Genomic DNA, 13,240 nt, shown 5'->3' on the forward strand with positions numbered 1-13,240 from the left:
TCTATGTTTATTGTGGAAAGGAGTTTATACATTTTTTAAAATTTTTTTATTAGTTCAAATTAGGAACAAGCTTGTTTCACATGTCAATCCCTTCTCCCTCTCCCTCCCCTCACCCCCATCCCTCCTCCCCCACCCCCGACCTACCCCCCACCCCATCCACCCTCCACTTGCCAGGCAGGGTAGGGCCCTCAGCGGGGGGGGGGGGGGGCTTTGCAAAGTCCACCACATCATCCTGGGCTGGTCCTGGGCCCTCCCCCATGTGTCCAGGGCAGAGTGCATCCCTTCACATGGGATGGGCTCTCATAGTCCCTTCTTAACACCAGGGAAAAATACTAATCCACCACCAGGGGCCCCCTAGAGTTCAGAGGCCTCCTCATTGACATCCATGTTCAGGGGTCTGGATCTGTCCTGTACTGGCCTCCCAGACAGCATCTGGGGTTGATGTGCTCTCTCTTGTTCAGGCCAACTGTTTCTGTGGGTTTCACCAGCCTGGTACGGATGCCTTCTCTCTTCATTCCTCCCTCTCTGCAACTAAGTTCCAGAGTTCAGTTCAGTGTGTATCTGTGGATGTCTGCCTCTGCTTCCATCAGCCACTGGATGAGGGCTCTAGGATGGCATAAAAAGTAGTCATCAATCTCATTTTAGGGGAAGGGCGTTTAGGTTATCCTCTCTACCATTGCCTGGATTGTCAACTCGTGTCATCCTTATAGGTCTCTGGAAATCAATACTAAGCTTTGCTTACTTAAAAAAAAAGTTTAACTCTTTATGGAAAAGTAGTTAGGCAGACTAAGCTGCAGCCTCCTGTCTACAGTATTTCTGCTAAAAGACTATATGAAGTGATCACAAACTATGCCATTGTTTACACGTTGAGAGTGTCTAAAGGCACATTCATCATGGAAGGAAACATAAAGACATCTGGACGGAGGGATGAAAAGAAGTACTGTGTCTCACAAGGCCCAGGAGAGGGTGGAGTAGCTTGAAGAGGAAGTATAAATAGATTGGTGGGCAAATAAAGCCTTTCTTAGAAAATGGGATTGAGGAACTAATAGGATAAAATATCTATCATCCACTAATATGTATTCCAATTATAATTAATTCATTAGATATGTATCTCTTTAATTCTGGCCCATGTGAAGATGCTATATGGCCCTATACTCTGGTATTCACAAATTTTATTGGTGAAAACACAGCATATAGTACTCAGTTAAATACTTGTTGATTGAATTTAATTCATGAGTACTGTGGTTATATGTGTTGGACATTTAGGTATTCTTATTTAATGAATTTGCAGGGTATGTAAAATATTATTTCTCAGACTATCTGGTCTTTATTTAATGTTATGTTATTTTTTAAAATAAAAAAAATGCATCTTAATGTAATTTCTACATTGGCCAATCTAGCATCTTTGTTCAGACTTAGTTCATTACTCATGCAATTGGAATGGCTTACTGTCCTAGACATTATAATGTCTATTTGGTGGGGTAATGCGAAGTTTACACATTTCTAAAGGAAGCTTCTTAGTTGATTATCTGGCTGGGTTTTTTCCCTCTCTTTTTTTTAATTTAAATTAGAAACAATCTTGTTTTACATGTTAATCCCAGGTCCCTCTCCCTCCACTCCTACCCTCCCCTCCACTGATCCCTATCCCATCCCTTTCTGCTTCTCAGGGAGGGTGAGGATCTTCAAAGTCTGTCACATCATTTGGGGCAGGCCCTAGGCCCTCCCCCGTGTGTCTAAGATGAAAGAGTATCCATCTTTGTGGAGTGGGCTCCCAAAGTCCATTCATACACTAGGGATGAATACTGACCCACTACCAGAGGCCCCATAGATTGCCCAGGCCTCCTAACTGATACCCATGTTCAGGGGATCTGGATCAGTCCTATGCTGGTTTCCCAGCTAGCAGTCTGGGGTTCATGAGCTCTCCCTTGCTCAGGTCAGCTGTTTCTGTAGGTTTCCTCAGCCTGGTCTTGACCCCTTTGCTCATCACTCCTCCCTCTCTGAAACTAGATTCCAGGAGTTCAGCTCAGTGTTTAGCTGTGGGTATCTGCTTCTGCTTCCATCAGCTACTGGATAAAGGCTCTAGGATGGCATATAAGGTAGTCATCAATCTCATTATCAGGGAATGGCATTTAAGATAGCCTCTCTACTATTGCTTAGGTTGTTAGTTGGTGTCATACTTGTAGATCTCTGGATATTTCCCTAGTACCAGATTTCTCTTTAAACTTATAATGGCTCCCTCTATATGGTATCTCTTCTCTTGTTCTCCTCTCTTCTTCCCCTGACTCAATCTTCTTCCTCCCTCATGTCCTCCTCTCCCATCCTCTTCTCCCCTTCTCTTTCTCCTAACTCCCTCTCCCCTCCCCCATGCTCCCAATTTGCTCAAGAGATCTTGTCTCTTTTCCCTTCTCCAGGGGACCATATATGTCTTTCTTAGGGTCTTTCTTGTTTCCTAGCTTCTCTGGCAATGTGAATTATAGGCTGGTAATCCTTTGTTCTATGTCTAAAATCCATGTATGAGTGAGTGCATACCATGTTTGTCTTTTTGCAACTGGGTTACCTCACTCAGGTTGGATTCTTCTGGTTCCATACATTTGCCTGAAAATTTCAAGAATCCATTGTTTTTTTTTCCCCTGAGTAATACTCCATTGTGTAAATATACCACATTTTCTTTATCCATTCTTCAGTTGAGGGGCATTTAGGTTGCTTCCAGGTTCTGGCTATTACGAACAACACTACTATGAACATAGTTGAACAGATGTCCTTGCTGTGTGAATGTGCATCCTTTAGGTGTATGCCTAAGATCCAGCAGGATCTTGAGGTAGACTGATTCCCATTTTCCTGAGGAACCGCCATACTGATTTCCAAAGTGGCTGTACAAGTTGGCACTCCCACAAGCAGTGGAGGAGTGTTCCCCTTTCTCCACATCCTCTCCAGCATAAACTGTCATTGCTGTTTTTGATTTTAGCCATTCTGACAGGAACAAGATGGTATCTCAGAGTTGTTTTGATTTGTATTTCCCTGATGGCTAAGGATGTTGGGGACTTTCTTAAGTGTCTTTCAGTTATTTTAGGTTCCTCTATTGAGAATTCTCTATTTAGCTCTTTACCCCACATTTTATTTATTTATATTTATTTATTTATTTATTTATTTATTTATTTTATCGATTATTTGGTGTTTTGGTGACTAGCTTCTTGAGTTCTTTGTATATTTTGAAATCAGCCCTCTGTCAGATGTGGGTTTGGTGAATATCTTTTCCCATTCTGTGGGCTGCAGTTTTGTCTTGTTGACTATGTCCTTTGGCTTACAGAAGCTACTCAGTTTCAGGAGTTCCCTTTTATTAATTGTCAATCTCAGTGTCTGTGCTGCTGGTGTTATGTTCAAGAAGCGGTCTCCTGTACCAATTCGTTCAAGAGTAACTGCCACTTGGTCTTCTAAGAGGTTCAGTGTGACTGAATGTAAGTTTAGGTCTTTGATCCATTTGTACTTAAGTTTTGTGCATGGCAATAGATATGGATCTATCTGTAGTCTTCTACACGCTAGCATCCAGTTATGCCAGCACCATTTGTTGAAGATGCTTTCTTTTTTCCATTGTGTAGTTTTAGCTTTGTCAATAATCAGGTGTTCATAGGTATGTGGGTTAATATCAGGGTTTTCAATTTGATTCCATTGGTCTACTTCTCTATTTTTGTTCTAATACCAAGCTGTTTTCAGGACTATACCTCTATAATACAGCTTGGAGTCAGGGATAGTGATGCCTCTGGAAGTTCCTTTATTGTACAGGCTTGTTTTGGCTATCCTGGGTCTTTTGTTTTTCCATATGAAGTTGAGTATTGTTCTTTCAAGGTCTGTGAAGAGTTATGCTGGGATTTTGATGGGGATTGCATTGAATCTGTAGATTGCTTTTGGCATGATTGCCATTTTTACTATGTTGGTCCTACCTATGCAAGAGCATGGGAGATCTTTCCATTTTCTTGTATCTTCTTAAATTTCTTTCTTCAAAGACTCAAAGTTCTTGTTATACAGGTCTTTCACTTGTTTGGTTAGGGTTACCCCAAGATATTTTATGTTGTTTGTGGCTATTGTAAAGGATGATGTTTCTCTGATTTCTTTTTCAGCCTGTTTATCGTCTGTATGTAGTAGGGCTACTGATTTTTTTTTTTTTTTAGTTAATCTTGTATCCTGCCACTTTGCTGAAGTTGTTTATCAGCTGTAGGGGTTCCCTGGTAGAGTTTATCAGGTCACTTATATAAACTATCATATCACCTGCAAATAGTGAAAGTTTGACTTCTTCTTTTCCAATTTGTATCCCCTTGATCTCCTTTTGTCTTGTTGCTCTAGCTAGAACTTCAAGTACAATGTTGAAGAGATATGGAGAGTATGGACAGCCTTGTCTTGTTCCTGATTTTAGAGGAATCACATTGAGTTTCTCTCCATTTAATTTGATATTGCCTGTTGGTTTGCTGTGTATTCTTTTATTGTGTTTAGGTATGTTCCTGTTATCCCTGATCTCTCCAAGACCTTTATCATGAAGGGATGTTTGAGTTTTGTCAAAGGCTTTTTCAGCATCTAGTGAGGTGATCATGTGGTTTTTCTTTTTCAGTTTGTTTATATGGTGGATTACGTTGATGGATTTTTGTATGTTGAACCATCCTTGCATCCCTGAGATGAAGCCTACTTGATCATGGTGGATGATTTTTCTGATGTATTCTTGGATTCGATTTGCCAGTATTTTATTGAGTATTTTTGCATCAATGTTCATGAGGGATGTTGGTCTGTAGTTCTCTTTCTTAGTTGTGTCTTTGTGTGGTTTGGGTACCAAGGTAATTGTAGCCTCATAAAAAGAGTTTGGCAATGACCATTCTGCTTCTATTGTGTGGAACACTTTGACGAGTTTTGGTATTAACTGTTCTTTGAATTTCTGGTAGAATTTTGCACTGAAACCATCTGGCCCTAGGCTGTAAATTTTTGAATTTTATGGAGTATAGGTTTTCAAAGTATGACCTGAAAATTCTCTGGATTTCCTCAGTGTCTGTTGTTATGCCCACTTTTTCATTTCTGATTTTGTTAATTTACATGTTCTCTCTCTGTCTTTTGGTTAGGTTGGATAAAGGTTTGTCTATCTTGTTGATTTTCTCAAAGAATCAACACTTTGCTTCACTGATTCCTTGTTTTCTTTGTTTCTACTTTATTGATTTCAGCCCTCAATTTGATTATTTCCTGGTGTCTACGCCTCTGGGGTAGGTTTGCTTCTTTTTGTTCTAGAGCTTTCAGTTGTGCTATTAATTCTCTAGTGTGACTATTCTCCAATTTCTTCATGTGGGCAGTTAGTGCTATGAACTTTCCTCTTAGCACTACTTTCAACGTGTCCCATAAGTTTGGGTATGTTGTGTCTTTATTCTCATTGAGTTCTAGTTCTAATTCTAGTCTTTAGTTTCTTTTTTTATTTCTTCCTTTACCCAGGAATGATGCAATTGTGCATTGTTCAGTTTCCATGAGTTTGTAGGGTTTCTGAAGTTTATGTGGTTGTTGAATTCTAACTTTAAAGCATGGTGGTCCAGTAAGATACATCGGGTTATTCCAGTTTTTTGTATCTGTTGAGGTTTGCTATGTTGCCGAGTATGTGGTTGATTTTAGAGAACATTCCATGTGGTGCTGAGAAGAAGGTATATTCTTTTGTGTTTGGATGGAATGTTCTATAGATGTCTGTTAAACCCAATTGGGTCATAACTTCTCTTAGTTCCTTTGTTTCTTTGTTAAGTTTTTGTCTGGTGGTCCTGTTTAATGGTGAGAGTGGGGTGTTGAAGTCTCCCACTATTATGGGTGTGAGGTTTTATGTGTGATTCGAGTTTTAGTAATTTTTGTTTTATGAATGTGGATGCTTTTGTTTTGGGAGCCTAGATGTTCATAATTGAGAATTCATCCTGATGGATTTTTCCTGTGATGAGTATGAAATAACCTTCTTCATCTCTTTTGATTGATTTTAGTTTGAAGTCTAATTTGTTAGATATTACTACTGCCCAATCAGCCTGTTTCTTGGATGTATTTGATTGGAAAATCTTTTCTCAACCCTTAACTCTGAGGTACCATCTGTCTTTGAAGTTGAGGTGTGTTTCTTGTATGCAGCAGAAGGATGGATTCTGTCATTGTATCCATTCTGTTAGCCTGTATCTTTTTATAGGCAGGTTAAGACCATTGACATTGAGGGATATTAATGTCCATTGATTGTTGGATCGTGTTTATTTTGGATTTATTGTTGGTGGTGTCATTGTGTGTTTCTTTTCATGTTTGGTAAAATTGGATTATTGCCTATGTTTTTGTGAGTATAGTTATCTTTGTTGGGTTGGAATTTTCCTTCCAGAACTTTCTGAAGGGCTGCATTAGTGGATATGCATTGTTTAAATCTGGTTTTGTCATGGAATATCTTGTTTTCGCCATCTATAGTGACTGAAAGCTTTGCTTTATAGTAGTCTGGGCTGGCATCCATGGTCTCTTAGTGTAGGTAGAATATCTATCTAAGACCTTCTGGCTTTCAGAGTTTCCATGGAGAAGTCAGGTGTAATTCTGATAGGTCTGCCTTTATATGTTACTTGGCCTTTTTCCTTTGCTGCTCCTAATACTCTTTCTTTATTCTGTATGTTTGGTGTTTTGATTATTATGTGGGGCAGGGACTCTTTTTCTGGTACACTCCATTTGGTGTTCTGTAAGCTTCTTGTACTTTTATTGGCCCATCTTTCTTTATATTGGGAAAGTTTTTTTTCTTTGATTTTGCTCAATATGTTTTCTGCACCTTTGAGGTGGGTTTCTTCACCTTCTTCTATACCTATTATTCTTAGGTTTGGCCTTTTCACAATGTCCCATATTTCCTGGATATTTTCTGTTAGGGATTTGTTGGACTTAAGATTTTCTTTGGTGGATGAGTCTATTTCTCCTAGTGTATCTTCCATGCCCGAGATTCTCTTTTCCATCTCTTTTTTTTTTTTTTTTTCACTTAGGTTCATATTTTCTTTCTTTTTTTTTCCAACTTTTTTTATTTGAATTAGGAACAGGATTGTTTTACATGACAATCCCATTTCCCTTCTCCCACCGGTCCTCCTTTACCCGCCCCCCCCCCACTAAAACCTTATCTGTCACATATCTTCTTTGCTCCCTCTGGATGGTGAGGCCTTCCATAGGGTGTCATCAGAGTCTTACGTTTCCTTTGGGGTAGGGCCTAGGCCCACCCCCGTGTGTCTTGGCTCAGGGAGTATTCCTCTATATGGACTGGGCTCCCAAAGACCACACCTATGCTAGGGATAAATACTGGGCTTCTACAGGAGGTCCTATAGATTTCCGAAGTTTCCTCGCAGAAACCCATGTTCCTTGGGTCTGGATCAGTACTATGCTGGTGTTCCAGCTAACTGCATCTGGGTTCCAGTTCAGATCGGTGTCTCTTTTCCATCTCTTGTGTTCTGTTGGTTATGCTTGCATCTGTAGTTCCTGATTGTTTATCCAGCTTTTCTATTTCCAGCATTCCCTCAGTTTGTGGGTTTTTTTTTGTTGTTGTTGTTGTTATTGTCTATTTCAGCTTTCAAGCCTTGAACTGTTTGAATTGTTTCCTACCACAACCCACATATAACAGTACTGAGTGCCTAGTGATATAATGTGCTTAAGATAAATGATCTAGGATTTGTACTAACCTTTCAAGAATTTTTGTTAAAAATAGATACTATGATAGCAAGGTGGGGTGGCACACACCTTTAGTCCCAGCACTCGGGAGGCTACAGTGTGTTCTGAAGTTTACGTAGTATAAGACAGTGACCTTGGATTTTTAACTCATGCTATAGTCACATAGAATACTAGCCCTAATCTCAGCAATATAGGCCCTTGCGCAAGAAGGGGAAACTACCCACTTATTGGTTACTTACTGGCTCAAAATAGTGCCAAATTCGTAGATTTTGGCATTATCTCATAGATAATCTATCTCATAGATTATCTCACTTAATTCTTGAAAGTGTTATATTGTTCCATATTTTAAATCAATTTACATGTACAGGAACACAGACTGAATAAATTACCAACTTGACCCAGGACATTCCACAACTAGTTAATGATGGAGTTAAAGTTAGCACTTCAATATGGCTCAGGGCTGAGCTTCTGGTTCTAATCCACTTGGTGAGAATGAGAGGCCAGCTCATCACAGGTCCAGTGTCCATATAGGACAAACAGTGGGGTTGTGGGACTTCTTGGACCCTTTCATTTTACAGTGGTGAATGCAGCACTCCTGTGTCTATTCCTTCCTCACTCCTTTCCATTGCTGTCGTCCTCTTCTCTATACTATAGTATGGACACACATAGAAAAATGTAGGATTGGAAATCTGCCCCATTTTCCACCCCCTTAGCAGAGTAATTATCGTGGTTTAGATAAACCTACAGAAATAGCATTTGGTGTCAAGGATGGACAGAGTCAGATCTGAAGCAGGAGCTCTAAGTAAAAACTAACTACCACTGGTTGCTCCCAACAAGGATGATCTCATAGGCCACATGTACCACCAGTTTGGACTCCCACTGAAGCTACTCCCTTCTGTTTTATGTTAGGGAATCAAAATATCAGAGCACGTGTCCCTAACACCCTGAGTTTTATCACTTCCCATGTAACGATAAATCTTTCCACCAATCCACCCGAGCCCCGCCACCACATAGTCGCCCAAAATAACACAGAGAGACTTATATTAGGTACAATGCTGCTGACCAATAACAAGGATTTCTTACTTGCCAGCTCAGTATTAATTATTAACCATAACTACTAATCTATATATTTTATAAGAACTTATCTTATCGGACACCAGCGTCAGGCGTCTTCTCTTGCTGGGATCACATGGCGGCTCCACAGAGAAGAGAGGAGGAGGAAGAAAGCAATTTCCTACTTGTCCCTGCTTATATTCTGAGTCTGCCTGCCTTGTCACTTCCTGCCTGGATCACAAGACTTCTCTGTACTACATTTCCCAAAAATCTCCTTGACTCCTAGTCCCACCTAACTTGCTACCCTATTGGCCAACAGTACTTTATCAACTAATAAGACAAACATATACACAGAAGGACCTCCCCCATCATCTCCTCTTTTCTGTCTAAATAAAAAGAAGGATTTTGACATTAACATAGTAAAATATATAACAAAACAGTTATCAAGTGAGAAATATAGTTACGATAATTAGTTCACTAACATTTAGCAAGATTTAAAAAAAATATTCTATCATCTATCCTATCTTTGTGAGTCCAAGGTCTTACATGTAGCTTATCTTTTATAGTAACTAAAGAAAACTATAACCATAACTATCTGTCTTCAACTCTATCAAAGACCACAGAAGGACAATATATAAACTCTAGAACCGACAGAGACATCTCACTACCTGGACAGTCACCCAAAGTTCCTCTTTAACGTTGGGGCATCCATCTTCAGCCTGTAGGCCACAGTGTGTCTGGCAGACTTCTCCATGAAGCAGGAACCCTTTAGGACTGTCTTGTCTTGAAAGTTCAGCAGTCACTTTGGGTCCTGCGTGTCCAGTTTATCAAACAGTCCAGGCAAGAGCATTTTCTTGCCCAAATGGCTAATCTTGCCATGTTGAAGGCAAATTCTATATTGAGGGTTTTTTTTATGCCCATCCTCCTTTCTGACATAATTGATGTGCCAGGAGCAGTTGTGTCTTACAGTCATGAAAAACCCTAAACCATTTAAACGTCATATATTCTGTAGGTCTTTGAAAGGTTTGAAGAATATCTATTCATCTCAAATACATCTTTGTATATCTAGAAAACCTAACTAACCTAATTATAAGTTCTGACTATTATAGGTGACTATATAATCTGTATTTAATTATGCATTGCATTTTAAAAGATCAGTATAAACACAATACCTAAACAAGAGGAGACATATACATATCATAAAATTGACCTTAAATTTGTATCAATAAATGAAAATCCATCACAATACAAAGTATTCATTTCTATATCCTACTCTCCTTTTTTTCCTTTAAAAAGAGATTGACTGTGATTATTACCATTTATAACCAACCCCATTTAAATGAAAACAAACATTTATAAACAATATTTGAGAATCTGGGTGTCATTCATTCCAACCTGCTTCCTGCTGGTTGGGGGCGATGTCCATACCATGGGGATCATGATAAAACACAGAAATCCTGGCTGTCATTGTCTGTGACTGCATCATCTTAGCTGTTTTGGATGTAGGATCAGTTGGGCCACTGCTTCAGGGGTCTTGCTTGATCAACCCATATTAGTCTGGAAGGAATCCACAGCTTTTCATTTTCTGTGTAAACAAAAGCAGAAATTCTTTTCCCAAGTAGCCTGTCCTTAGACTTAAATTTTGAAGTCAAAGCATTCTTAATCACATCATATTGTAAGGTAACAGAAGGAGCTTGGAGATTAAAGATGTGTATTCAAATCTCAGACTATCTACTTCCTGCTGTATAACTGAATGAGTCACTAGTTTCTTCACCTGATGATGTGATTGCCATTGTTACATACTTCTCAGATGGTTATGACAGCAATGGAAAGCAGGAAGCAGTGTTGTTAATAGTATTTACTAAGTTCTGTCTCTTTTCCTTCCCATTTTTTAGACCCCCTCCATCCGTGTTTCCTCATTTGGCATCCCTGTCATTATAATATGCCTTTGAAAAGATATGATTAGAGCTAGACTATGGGGATTGGTTAAGGCCATAACACAAAAAGAAAAACTAGTCTCCAGGCATACTGTATACCATAGACCAGAATTTCTTAAGCCTTGTCTGCTTGCAGCTTTTTTTTCACCCAAGAAATTTATACAGAATCTTGAGTATATAGACATATAAAGTAAATATATATATATATATATATATATATATATATTATGTATTTATTATGTATTCAACTTTATATACTTATATTTAATGTTTTAAAATTTTAGTATAAGCATATATATACTTATGTTATATCACTGATGATAATTCATTAAAAAATTAAAATGATCCTTTCATATATGTGTAATTTTATCACTTGTTAACAATAAAAGCAAATTTTCATGCTAATGAGATGGTTGTGTTTCTTACCTAACTCAGTTCAGTCCAAAGACACTGATTTGATACATGCTGAATAATGACTGTAGGAATCATTTGTTTAATTAAACCATTATGTTTGCATAAGAACAAAATAATTTCCATATAATAAAAATACTATGATTCTCAACATACAGTGTTTCAGATAGCACTCTTTGGCATTATAGGGTATGGCCACTTTCTTGGTAAAAAGTTCACATTTTCAGTGAGACCCAAATCCATGGTAAAGTAATGATGTGCATGTAAGGAGGCTCTACAAGAAACACCTCATGTTTATAACATACATAAATGTGGTGTGGATGTCCCATCTGTGGCTCAGTGCTCCAAACTTACTCTCTGCACCTTGACAAGTTGTGAGTTTCTGCATTAACCACTGTCCACTGCACAGAGAAACCTCTCTGATGAGGTCTGTGAGCTGCACTGATCTATAGGGAGGAAAAATGAATTTAGAGAACAGTTTGATACTGTGGCCATTTAACAGAATATTAGTAGAAGGCTTACCCTTGGGGCAGATTTACAATGCCAGGCACATGTTTTCTCCTGTGGAATGGGCCTTAAATTCCCCTAGAGGCAGTTGGGTTACCCCCATAACATTCATGGTACTGCTGAAATCATAGGCCTATCTTCTTAGACTGTCCTTTGAAATTGAAGGTAAATAAGCAGTTGAACCACCATAAGTAGAAAAATAACCACCCCCAGACTCCATAGTTCCTCTTATTTTCTCAACTGTGTGGATATATCATATACTCTTCAGTATCTCAGCTCTACTTCCTCCTAGCTGTTTATGCAACTTTGGGGATTTACCTTCTGTGAGTGTCAGTTTTCTGGAATACAAAACGAGGATAATATATGTATGCCTTACAGGGTTTAACTGTGGATTCATGAGATTGTATGTATAATCAGAAGAGTGCCTGATACATAAGTACTCACTGACAAATTATAGCCATAATTAACAGTGCACTAACTATTACTTAACAAGCTAGAAGTGGACAGATACATGTAAGCATAATGATAGACAGTTGTCTAGAATGCAAGAACATTTATAGTGGTTCAGAGTTTTCAGACTCTGTTACTTGAATCTGGCCCCCAAAATTAATGCAGAAGTGGCACAATTGTGGTATGACAGGATTACAGGCATAATACTGGCTAATCTTTGGCAGGTGTTTGGTATAGTTATTTGGTACGTACACACACACACACACACACACACACACACACCATCCTATAGTGTTGCTTTCTATCTCCTTCAAGGTCTAGTCACTGCCCAGGCTGTAATTAACCCAGCATGTCTTGCTTAATAGAAAAATTAAGAAAAACAGTCTGCTTAGTCTTTAAATAAACTTTATCTCTAGGCAAAATATTCACTTTACCTTGCCATTCATTTTTCTGGGCAAGTCTACTGTGTGTATTTTTGTGCATAGTTGAATTTTAGTTATTTTAGCTGAATCACAAGGGATGATATGAACATAATAGAAACTTGGCCAAAATATTCAAGAAAAACAAAACAAACAAACAAACCCACCACTTGGGTTACACCTGCAATTGTTTTCTTTAACTTAGGAACTTTGCTTTATACATTGTTGAAAAAGCAAATACCATTATGTTTGCCTTTGTGATCTTATTTTTTATCTGATGCCTACTGAGGACTGGGTTAACATAACTTTCAGCTGAACATGTCCAAGGAGTTGTTGCTCCTTATGTTTCCAGTCATCACATGACAAACTAGACTTGAGCTGAAGGACCATTCAGGTTAGACAAGGAAACTTTTTCCAATGTGTCTCTTCTCAGTAGTATCATTTTATAATCTCTTATCAATCATCTGAGACTAAATTTATGAAACTGGACCATGTATAGAGTAAATGTTAATGTCTCTCATTGTCTCTTATTTACTTACATTTCTTTTAATACAAAGGATCTGGGAATACAGTGTGGTGGGAGATACTCAATTAGCATGCCTGAGGCCCTGACTTAATTTTCCATTGCTATTTTAAAAAAAGAGTAGAGTCTAAGAGAGACATGCATGGTCGTCCCCCCCCCCAAGAGAAGGGGAAAGGGACAAGATCTGAGAAAATTGGGAGCATGGGGGCAGGTGTGAGGGAGCTAGGAGAATGAGAAGGAGAGAAGAGGAGGGGTGAGGAAGTCAGGGGAGAGCA

General features: G+C 38.8%; 1 protein-coding gene across 5 annotated transcripts in view; it reads left to right on the forward strand.

Annotated features, from left to right (window-relative positions):
• Chn1 (chimerin 1) overlaps nt 1-13,240 on the forward strand; it is a 156,661-nt gene that overhangs the window by 97,410 nt on the left and 46,011 nt on the right. The gene's annotated exons all lie outside the window — the stretch shown is intronic.

This window comes from Cricetulus griseus, chromosome 6 (genome assembly GCF_003668045.3).
Source record: "Cricetulus griseus strain 17A/GY chromosome 6, alternate assembly CriGri-PICRH-1.0, whole genome shotgun sequence".
In the NCBI taxonomy this organism is placed as follows: Eukaryota; Metazoa; Chordata; class Mammalia; order Rodentia; family Cricetidae; genus Cricetulus; species Cricetulus griseus.